This window comes from Podarcis vaucheri (assembly GCF_965113315.1).
Source record: "Podarcis vaucheri genome assembly, chromosome: 16".
NCBI lineage: Eukaryota > Metazoa > Chordata > Lepidosauria > Squamata > Lacertidae > Podarcis > Podarcis vaucheri.
This window is the reverse complement of record NC_138754.1, coordinates 25514197-25526293: the sequence shown is the minus strand read 5'-3', so window position 1 is coordinate 25526293 and position 12097 is coordinate 25514197.

Sequence of the window (12097 nt, the reverse complement as noted above, 5' to 3'; positions counted from 1 at the left end):
AGAGATGGTCTTGTTTCAATTGATCTTATATGAGCCACTCTGGAAGCCTTTTAGGCTGAAAAGTGGGATAAAATGCTACAAATAAATAAATCTAGCAGTTCTGCTCCTAACTGAAAGTTCTGCCTTTGCCGACAGATGAGTCTTCAGTTAACAGGGACCAGTCTGCTCCTGCAGTCTTTTATTCCAACATTACTTCTGCAATGAAGTCCTCCAGGTTAGACAACCTCAGACAAGGAGACAACCTCAGGCCAGAAGGTCACTGGCATAATGAACTCATCTTGCAGAAGGACTTCCATGGCTGCCCCTGTACTCAAATTCCCTTCCGATTTAGAGTTCTTGGCATCATGCCAAAGAGGAATATGACCCCCAAGGTTATGAGAGGAGATGCTGAAAGGTACAAGAAAGGCATTAGATTTGGCAGCAGATTTTGGCATTTCGGTGCCATGAAAGATTATTATTATTATTATTATTATTATTATTATTATTATTACCAGACCCATCTGGCTGGGTTTCTCCAGCCACTCTGGGCAGCTCCCAACAGATTATTATTATTATTATTATTATTATTATTATTATTATTATTACAAAACATCCAACATTAAAAACTTCCCTAAGCAGGACTGCTTTCTGATGTCTTCTAAAAGTCAGATAGTTGTTTATTTCCTTGACATCTGATGGGAGGGCATTCCACAGGGCGGGTGCCAATACCAAGAAGGCCCTCTGCCTGGTTCCCTGTAACCTCACTTCTCACAGTAAGGGAACTGCCAGAAGGCCCTCGGAGCTGGACCTCAGTGTCCAGGCTGAACAATGGGGGTGGAGACGCTCCTTCTGGTATACTGGGTCTTCAGAAGACCTTCTGTCACTGCCCTAACATCAGCACATAAAAAGGGGGAGTAGTCAACTAACATTTACTCAGGGTAGACCCATGGAAATGAAGGAACCTAAGTTAGGCATGTCCATTAAGTTCAATGGGTCTCCTCTGAGTAGGACTAGCACTGAAAGAATGAACGACACAATGGGGGGGGGGATGCAAATATTAGGAATGTTTGTGTACCCTTCCACATAATGGGCTCCACCAACTCTCATCAGCCTCAGCCAGCATGCCCAATGGTCAAGGAAGAAGGAAACCCAGCCAGATGTGCAGGGTATAAATTATAAAAATAATTTTTAATTATTATTATTATTATTATTATTATTGGAGATAGGTGGGCTCTAGGACTATGCAATAGCCTCACGCCTCCTTATCCAAGCCCGGCTTAATCTAGCACCAAGAGAATTTCGGGGAGGTTGTCAAATGGCCTTACCCAGGTTTGCCCCTGGGACTACTCTACTATCACCATCCTCCACTGGTTCTGATGGAGTGGGAACCCAGAGCAAAGACCACCTTCGTCCATTGCCCTTGAATTTAAATAAGCCCTGATGTCATGTGATGAATAGACTGGGTGGGTGGTAGCCTTTGATTATTATTATTATTATTATTATTATTAAAATCACCCACCCCGACACTTCATTCAATATCTCAGAAAGGCACGTGAACTTTGGCGCTAGGCAAAACATTTTTCCCCAAAACGTAATTGATAAATGGATTAATTTTAGGCAGGTGATTAATCAGCTAAAAATGCTTTAATTGGTTGACAGCCCCAATAATTCTAGTCATCTTAAGAAGCCGAGTGTTCCTTTGGAATTAATGTGTGCATGCATGAAGGAGAACTTATACAGTTTCGTTTTCCCTGTACAAACCGGGGGGCAAAATATAAACTTGTCTGGAGGGAAGGAAGGGACTATAAAGGACCCCACACTAGCTCCTAGTTGGAATGTCAGTCAAATGAGACCCCTAGGCCAGACATCAGGGCTTATCTTAAAAGTTTTGGCCTTGGTGGAGGGAGAGAGTATTATCTAGAGCAGAGGCTGGCATGGTTTATCTCGCCTGGGCCAGTTCACTCCCACGGAGATCGCTCCGTGGGCTGGGTTGCGTCTGCGCAGACGCGATTTCTGGCATCTATGCAGGCGCAGTTTCCAGAACCCTGTTCACAACATGAGCAGAACACAACCTGCATCTGCACGTGCGCGGGTCGTGATTCGCTGCTTCTGCGCATGCGCATGATGTCATTTTGAGCGTCTGCACATGCGCGAGCAGTGAAACCAGGAAGTAACCCTTTCTGGTGCTTCCAGGTCGCTGCGGGACGCAACCTGCAAGATCGCTGCGAGATCACATTCACCTGGTGCTATACCAGCTGCACTGGCTCCCGGTGGGGTACAGGATCAGGTTTTAAGTGCTGGTTTTAACCTTTAAAGCCCTTCACGGCCTAGGACCCTCGTACCTACGGGACTGCCTCGCCTGGTATGCCCCACAGAGGAACTTACGGTCTTCAAACAAAAACATCCTGAAGTCCCAGGCCACAGAGAGGTTAGGCTGGCCTCAACTAGAGCCAGGGCTTTTTCGGCTGTGGCTCCGATCTGGTGGAACGCTCTGTCACAAGAGACTAGGGCCCTGCGGGACTTGACATCTTTCCGCAGGGCCTGCAAGACAGAGCTGTTCCACCAGGCCTTTGGCCAAGGTACAGTCTGACCCCCCTCCTTCTTAATCCTCATGGAACTCTATCCCAATGGTTGCCATTAATTTGAGTTGAATTAATTTTAATGAAATGATTTTAGAATGTTGTATTATTTTATTGTTGTCAGCCGCCCTGAGCCCGGCTTCGGCTGGGGAGGGCGGGATATAAATAAAAAATATTATTATTATTATTATTATTATTATTATTATTATTATTATTAACCTGAAAAGATTTAACCTGAAGCAAACATTACAAGAGGTATGACTGTATCCTTTCCTGTTACCTACAACATTCCCACTAGGGTGCCCTTTAACTAAGGTCCTGTTTTCAGGTTTCCCACAAGCATTTGGTTGGCTACTATAAGTACAGGATGCTGGACTAGATGGGTCATTGGCCTGATCCTGCTTATGTTCTTAAACCGCCCCTGCCATTATTGCTGGCATCGTGAGATTGAAACTTTTAATTATCACTAACGAAAGCACTTTGCATTCTTTTGAGCAGGCTCATTAATTTCAACAAGCCTTCGGTGCTGCGTTCCTTTTGTATGGCGCTCTTCCCTGTGGATAATATCATCTCAGAGTGAATCCTCAGCATCCTCAGTTAGCAAAACCATGTAGCCTGAAGGTTCTAGGCACCGGTTCCCTGGGATAACTATCCAGGTGTTTTGCAAATGGCAGGTGCCACGCACAAGCACACAAATAGATAAAATAACTAAGAATTCGCTTCCCTGTCATGATACCCAAAAATCAGATGCCGCTTTCCCTCTGCTTGCCAAGACTAATCCCAATACAATTGCTCAAAATTTGGTTTTCCAATGATGTATTCATACTGGATATCCAGTCCTGTCTCAGATCGTCATAGACACAATGTCAGTTCAGTCGTGTGTCATTAAACTCCCTAACAGCAACCAAATTGTGTATGGGTCTGTGTTCCTTAGAGACATCACCATAATAATAAGCTACATAAATGAGCTCAAGAGAAAAGGAGAGCGAGGAAAACAATAGACAGCATTTGAAAACATGGAAGTCAGTAATAAAACAGCCCTTGTGATTGTCGTGGCACATGTCTGAATCCTCTTTTTTGCAATTCCATCAGGTGTTGTGTGCTTTAAATATCTTGCTTTGGCAGAAATCCTTCCTGCGCACACAGAATAAAGGTTGACAGCAAAACAGCTTTAAGTCAGGGAAGCCTTGGCTTTGAAGACATCCCTCCTCCCTACACCGAAAGGAAAGCTACAAAAGGAGGAATGGCTGGTGGGAGGAGGGCAGAAAGAAGAAATGCCATGGTGCTTCTCCCATCAGCGCAACTGGATGCCTTCATCTGCCCCAGCTGCAACAAAACATGTCTCTCCTGTATTGGTCTCTACAACCACAGCAGGCGCTGTAAGCTCCCAAAAGTTTGACTTCACCCCAAAGGCACATTCTCCACTGTCTCCCAAGACAGACAGAGAGCAACTTCCACAAATCAGTTCCAAAAGCTAATGCAATTCTAGGGTGCATCAACGGAAGTACCGGTATAGTGTTCAGATCAAGGACAGTAATAGTGCCACTCTATTCTGTCTTGGGCAACATGGTTTAAGAAGGATATATTGACAAGCTGAAACACGTGCAAAGGAGGTTGACCAAGATGATCAAGGTTCTGAAAGCCAAGCTTTGGGGTGGGGTGTGTGTGTGTGTGTGGTTGAGGGAGAAGGTATGATAGCCATCTTCAAATATCAGAGGGGCTGTCATGTAGAAGATGGAGGAAGCTGGTTTTCTGCTGCTCCAGAGGGTAGGCCTCGCCTGTCAAGTGGCAGGGAGTTCCAAGGTGCAGGTTTTGCAAGACTAAGAGACTGAGTTCTTACAAATGCAGATGGGGCATTCTGTGGCGCCAGAAATAGCTCCTGGTCTGCAGATGGAAGCAGTCAAGGGGACATAAATGAAATAAGACTATCTCCAGATAACCTGGCTTCATAGACTAGTAGTAACACATTGAACTTGTCCGGGTAGCAAATAGGCAACCCTTTGCCGCCAGCACCTGCCGTCCAAGGCATCTGCCTAACAGTAGAGCCGGTTCCTGAGCATTTGCATATCACACACCCCAGACCCTGTAGATATAGTGAACGGTGCATTTCAATGGGGATAAATACTCATTTGATGTCATTTCGTTTTATCTTCCAGCTGGGCTGTAGGAGGGGATTGCCTGGGTGCCAAACAGAGTATGAACATGGTGGAAGAGAGAGATAGAGAGATTAGCATTGTTAATTTGATGCAAGTCCCGGTAGCAGGTTGTGCTCTAGAAATGCAACACAATTAATTAGCCTCTAGAAGAGATGGGGAGGGAGAGAGAGAGTGAGAGAGAAGGCATTTGAAGTGTTTATTGCAGGATCAAGTTCCTGGTTTTATAAGCAGATAGGGAAATAAAGAGCCGGGAATGACATGGAGGAAACAGCAGCGAAGGGACCCGAAGCCTAATTCATAATTCAACAGACTAATCAGGGAACATCTTCTCCGGCTCCTCGGCTATAATGAAAAAACGTGAGGTGACAAATGATGAGGGCTGCTTCATTTCTTAAGGAGCCCTGCTGGCAATTAGCTCCTCTCCGCCGGTGCCCGTCCTGACAATCTAATGAACTGGCCCCTGTTATTGCAGAGGCACAGAGAGGAAAGTAGGGCAGGCCGGCATAATTGTCTTAATGATAAACACACCGTGGCACCGTTTCCTTACCGTTTGGTAACGGGAAGGGGGGGTGAGGAAATGGGAAGGGGAAGGGAAGGAGGGGGAAGGAAGGAAGGGAGGGAGGAAGAAGAAAAGAAGGATGGAAAGGGCAAGGAGGAGGAAGGGAAGGCAGGAAGGGAAGGAGGGAATATTTTTTTCAGGAACACTTTCCTAAATCGGCACAACCAGAGAGATGGTTAATTGTATATTATTATTATTATTATTATTATTATTATTATTATTATTATTATTGGCAGTGCCAGATTTACGTATAAACTAAACAAGCTATGGTTAGGGCCACACTCTCTTGGGGGCCCCAAAAAAAATTAAAGGGGAAAAACTGGATGTACATTTCCAAAATACAGTGGTGCCTCGGGTTAAGAACTTAATTCGTTCCGGAGGTCCGTTCTTAACCTGAAACTGTTCTTAACCTGAGACACCACTTTAGCTAATGGGGCCTCCCGCTGCTGCACGATTTCTGTTCTCATCCTGAAGCAAAGTTCTTAACCCGAGGTAATATTTCTGGGTTAGCGGAGTCTGTAACCTGAAGCGCCTGTAAACCAAGGTACCACTGTATAAGATAAAAAGCAAATAAAATAAAACCTAGATACAGCAACAGTGTTTTGTGTTGTGTTGTGTAGGCTCCTATGATGTAAATAATGGGCCCCACCTGCTAGCCTTTTGTCATGTGCAAATGGCTTTAGATACCTATTAGGTCCATAAATTACCATGTAGCATATATTCAACACAAAAAACAGCCCCATTACCTTCAGTAACTCTGCTGTCAGAGACAATATGACTCTAAATACAGTACAGCATTGGCTGACAATCACAGCACTGTTGCACTTATAGGAACTGTTGCCTCATTCTTGCTATTTAAACTTGGTGTCTATGGCATTTCCACCTGGGCCCTCCTCCCCCACCCTGACTTCCTGCCAATTTATCTTACTGAAATATATAACAGCATTTAATGTTTGCTGTACACAGTGTGTTAAAAAAACAAAACAAAAACAAAAACACCACACCATTTAATTGTCACTTGCAGCGTTGCCTTCCAGGGGCACATCAAAGCTTGCTAGGAATGCCCAATTAAAAACATGCATGTGTTTACTTCATTTATTTGCAATGCAATCGATTCAGATCCAATTTAACCTTTCCAGTCATGCGGACAGGAGCAGAAAGTGGGGAGAAAGGACGGGAGGTCGCCTCTTCTGAGCCAGGCTGGGTGGTCTCATATTTTGCCAAGTCAAACTGAGAGAGCCCTAGACAGGGGATATAAAATAAATTGCACATAAAAGATTTAAATGTCTTTTTATGAATCCACCGCCTTCCACAAGGACACAATGTTCAAAAATAATCGAGGGGTGTAAAATATGCATGACGGAATGTTACTGGTGGTCAAACACTCTTTTTGGAACGTTGCAGCCGGGTCGCCTCTGAAGGTGGAATTTGTGCTGCTTTGCTCCCCAGGAGAGAACACTGGGGCCCCGGCCAGGAGCTAAAGGTGCCACCTCAAAACTTGCATATACTCTTTATGATATGCAATTAGCAAGTGTCTCATATAATCTGGAGAATGTCAATATTGGTTTGTTTATAGCATCCTGCCCCCACTTTGCACCCAATGGCATATGTGTGATTTGACAGTGAAACCTTCAAGCACATATTTAGAGGAGGAGAAAAACTCCCATTGCTCGCCTATCCTCTGACCTAAAAAGCCCCAAAGGTCATCACCTTTCCTCACAGGGAAGCTACTCCTTTGATCATTTACCCTTTCTTTGCCCAGTCATATCTCCTCTCCACTTCGCTTCACTTCCCATTTAATTCCTTCCCTTCCTTCCCCATGTGCCTCATTTCAATCCCCTCTTGCATTTCCTTCTTCCCTTCCCCATAGTTCTCAACAGGGCACCACCCATGCTCTTCTCGGCTTTAAACAATCTGTACAGCATGAGATTCTTAATCTCAAGGTTGTGGGTTCAAGCCCTAAAGGTAAAGGGACCCCTGATCATTAGGTCCAGTCGTGACCGACTCTGGGGTTGCGGCGCTCATCTCGCTTTATTGGCTGAGGGAGCCGGCATACAGCTTCCGGGTCATGTGGCCAGCATGACTAAGCCGCTTCTGGCGAACCAGAGCAGTGCAAGGAAACGCTGTTTACCTTCCCGCCGGAGCGGTACCTATTTATCTACAGTGGTGCCTCGCAAGACGAAATTAATCCGTTCCGCGAGTCTCTTCGTCTTGCGAAGCACGGCTATTAACAGCTTGGTGGCTATTAGCGGCTTAGCAGCTTAGCGACTATTAATGGCTTAGCGGCTTAGTGGCTTTAAGAAAAAGGAAACAAACTCCCAAGAACTCGCAAGACATTTCATCTTGCGAAGCAAGCCCATAGGGAAATTCATCTTGCGGAACGACTCAAAAAATGGAAAACTCTTTCGTCTTGCACGTTTTTTGTCTTGCGAGGCATTCGTCTTGCGAGGTACCACTGTACTTGCACTTTGATGTGCTTTCAAACTGCTAGGTTGGCAGGAGCAGGGACCGAGCAACGGGAGCTCACCCCGTTGTGGGGATTCGAACCCACGACCTTCTGATCGGCAAGTCCTAGGCTCTGTGGTTTAACCCACAGCACCACTCATGTCCCTGGGTTTGAGTCCTACATTGGGCAAAATAACCCTGCCTTTCAGGGGTTGGACAAGCAGAGCCTCATGGACCCTTCCAATACTACAGTTCTCTGATTGTAGCCAGTACTGCACAACTGATCAATTTATTGGGGGCTTTATCTGCTCCCTCCGTCTTTGTCTTTCCTCCTCCTCCTCTTCCTCCTCTTGCCTTTGTCTTCGTCTTTGCTGCCTTAATTGCTGCAACCTTGTCATCAACCTCATTGCCCTATTGAATTCATCCTTCATGCCTCAGTTTTTTTTAAGGAAAATATTCTTCATTTACAAAAGCACATGCATTGTCTCTTTCTTCAGGTTGTGTTTTCTACAGATCACTTACTTTTGTTGTGAGACATTGGTGTTATATGCAGTATGGGGTTGGGAGGAAAAGAGGGGGGGCTGGAGAGAGGGCGTAGGATGGCAAAGCTTATGATCTTTTACTTAGTGTATGTGTGGGGTTTTTTGTGTCAGCGTCACTCTTCTGGAAAACAGTCATACAAGAAATAAGCAAAATAACTAAACAGGTGCTAGAATTCGCCCCAGAACTGGCCCTACTGAACATCTTCCAAGATAATAATGTCCACTCATGCTATAAAGAGCTATATGACCCATCTACTCTCAGAAGCCAGAAACATCATAGCCAGACACTGAAGGAACCAGTCAGGAAAAAACATGGAAAACTGGCGGTATGGGGGGAAAGCCTTACTAGAAAAGCTAACCAATAGACAAACTGACACGGGGAGAAATAGAAGAGGGTGCTTTCACTCTGGTATGGCTCCCCTTTATCACATACACAGCCTTCTTGCCTCAGTTGTGCGCCAGATATTTTTGAAGCAACTTGGCTGCTTGGAGCTGTCCAATGTGCTGAAAAATTCATGCAAAGGGGAGCTTTTTTTCACATGTATTTTCTATATCGGTCTCTACAGCCACAGCAGGCACTGTGACTCTCCAATTGTTTGGGAAATGCACCCGGAAGACCAAAAGCTGTATCAAGGAGGAAGTGATCTAACACAGAGCTCTCCCTGCCTCTGTTCTTTCCCCCTCCCTCCCTCTTGTTAAGTTTTTTGATGGTGTGAGAACAGCCTTTAATGTCCTGAGAATGTTGGGAGGAGGTGAATGTCAGGATTCTCAGCCGCAGTCAGAGGTAACTGGCCTCACTCCAGGCATTCAGCTTGAGATCCTGGTTGACCTTCCCGTCTGCGTCGCCTGGCAGGATACAGGCAAGGTCACAAATCGGTGATCCTCCTCAAACGTGAGAAGAACACACCCTCCTCCCTCCTCCCTGCATTCCCTCAGGGAGGGGAAAGAGACAGACAGGAGTCTATTTACATGTCTTTATTCCTGTCATTCCAGCAGTACAGAGAAACGTGTCTGCACTCTCCAGTCTCCAGCAGTAGAGTCTCAACTCCACCCATGTACTTCCAGTACAGGTCAGATGACACTCTGAGCTAACATCCGGTGCTCAGTGCAATGAATAGACTGCCCCTTTTTCCCAATAGTACAGTCCTACACATCAACATCCTGTTTTGCATTCCAGCCACCTGCAGCTGGCTTTCAGAGAGCCAGTGTGGTGTAGTGGTTAAGAGCGGTAGTCACGTAATCTGGGTAACCGGGTTCGCGTCTCCGCTCCTCCACATGCAGCTGCTGGGTGACCTTGGGCCAGTCACACTTCCTGAAGTCTCTCAGCCCCACTCACCTCACAGAGTGTTTGTTGTGGGGGAGGAAGGGAAAGGAGATTGTTAGCCGCTTTGAGACTCCTTAAAGGGAGTGAAAGGCGGGATATCAAATCCAAACTCTTCTTCTTCTTCTTCTTTCGCATTGCTGCTTTTTCCTGACAGTGAAGGCCCCCACACAGCTGCCTTAATCAGTTGTGGAGGATAATGCTGGGTACCTTCTTTGAAGTTGGACATTGTTTTGGGAAAGTGAGGCATTGGGAGGGGGTGGCTATCTATAAATTCAGACAGTTTGGGCAGTGTTTCTTTGTAACTCATGCACAGACTGATTGACCGCAGGGCCGTGCAAACCAAGGCTACCTGGAGGAGTCACTTCATCATTTCTTGAGAGCTTCCAAGTGGCAGATTGAAGTGCTTGCTTGTTATGTATATGCCGCTTGCTGTTTCGGAAGAAAATCTTTAACCTCCTCACCCATTTGTGTATTTTGTATTGCTTCTGAATCTCATTTAAAAAGAACCACCTTGCCTTTAGCGAGACACCAATGGCACACTCTTCCATTGTCTCCTTGGACAGACAGATGCAAATTACAGGCTTACCTTGAAATTCAAATGGCTTAGTTGCCAAACATTTTGGCTCCCAAACGATCGAAAACTGAAAGTTTTCGTTCTTTTGGAAGCTGAACATCTGGCGGGGCTTCTGGGGCTTCCGATTGGCTGCAGGAGCTTCCAGCAGCCAATCAGAAGCCGCATCTTGGTTCCCAAATGTTTTGGAAGTCAAACAGATTCCGTTTGACTTCCAAGCTATGTCTGTATATCTATATTTCTATATCTATGGCTGTGCAGGGAGAATTTTCAGTAAGGGGCAGAGGGAGGAGAGACAATGACCATGTTGAGGAATGACCATAGCTCCATGGTAGAGTATCTTCAATTACACTTCACAGAATCCAGGATCTCTGCTGGACTGTGCTCCAGTTTGGACTTTGGACACGTGGGTTGACCCTGGACTGGGGACTTGATATATTGACTTGCCACCTGGTAGGTCAGGGGTTCGAGACACCCTCTTAAAACCAGTTGCTGCCAGTCAGTGTAGGAGGCAATGCTGAGCTAGATGGGCCAACGTTCTGACTCGGTATGAGGCAGCTCCCTATGCAGTTGGTCTTTCCCTGCACCTCTAGCCCCTTCTCTAAGAGACCTCTCTTCCTCCTCTCTCTTATCCAAATCCAGCTATCTTTCATAATAACCGCCTAAAGGTTTGACAAGCACAACATGTTCCCCGCCATCTATTAGTTTGTCTAGCACAGCTGGCGGAATAGAGAAAGGGGGATGTTTGGCAGGGGGAGAAGTCCATAACTCCTCACCACCCAGGCACCCTGGACGGACAGCCAATGGAGTCTACAAATATCCTTGCCTTTGTAAATGAGTCATTAAGCCCCCGGCCGCTCCGCCAACAACTCTTTCTAATGATCGCATCATTATTCCAGGCACATTGCAATGGGGCGTTATTTTCTTTCGAGGCCGTATTTATCTGTCCCTTAAAGAAAGACGCCACTTAGCATTTGGAGACTGTTGCATTAGCTTCATCTAATGGGACATTTTAGCTGTTGAGCACCCAACAATCCTACTTTAATTAGACTTCAGAAAGTTAGGCATTAATTATAGTAACAAGCTGAAGGGAATTAAGCACAACTAATTAACAGTCTGTCTTCCTTGGGAGGGAGGGAATCCATATTCTACAGAAGGGCCAAGAAGATGGTCTGCAGAAGGCCCAATCAAAAACGGGGGGTAGAAATTCGCTTCAGTTCACATTTAGAAGGCAGTGGACTTAATTCGCATTTTCTGAAAAAATTGCAAACTTAAATGCAGCTTTGAAATTCACACCGATATAATTTTTGCAATGCAGTTCTTCACACAAGGAATGCATTAAAAATGCCTATGCTAGGATAAAGACAGGCATTGTATTAGGGGAAATTGGATTAGAAAATGTCTATATTATTTGTAGACTGGCGTTTTATGAAAAATGCCAAAGTGGTTTACAACAGAAATACATGAAGCCAGTGCTTTTTTTCTGGGGGGACGCAGGGGTACGCATACCCCTAAACATTTTGTGCATCTTTGCACTTTTGTCCATTTAATTCCCCCAACTTGAAATATAAAATGGTGATTTTCTTGAGTCAAAATGAGAGTACCCCTAAACATTTTTTTAAAGAAAAAAAGCACTAACAGGGGTTAATTGTCTCTGAGTCCTTTGCTCTTGCACTCTCAACGACCGCTGGGTTCTGGGAGAAGGGGGTTCAGAAATACTCTCCAGTGATAATGTGTCAACTGGCTGCTCTCTCTCTCAGTTTCCCCTATCTCTTCTCCCAACACCTCCCAACTCTTCTCTGAGCTGTGATCTGCCTCAAACCACTGCTGTACTTCAGTACTGCAGTGATGGCCAAACTTGGCTCTCCAGCTGTTTTGGAACTACAGTTCCCATCATCCCTGACCACTGGTCCTGTTAGCTAGGGATGATGGGAGTTGTAGT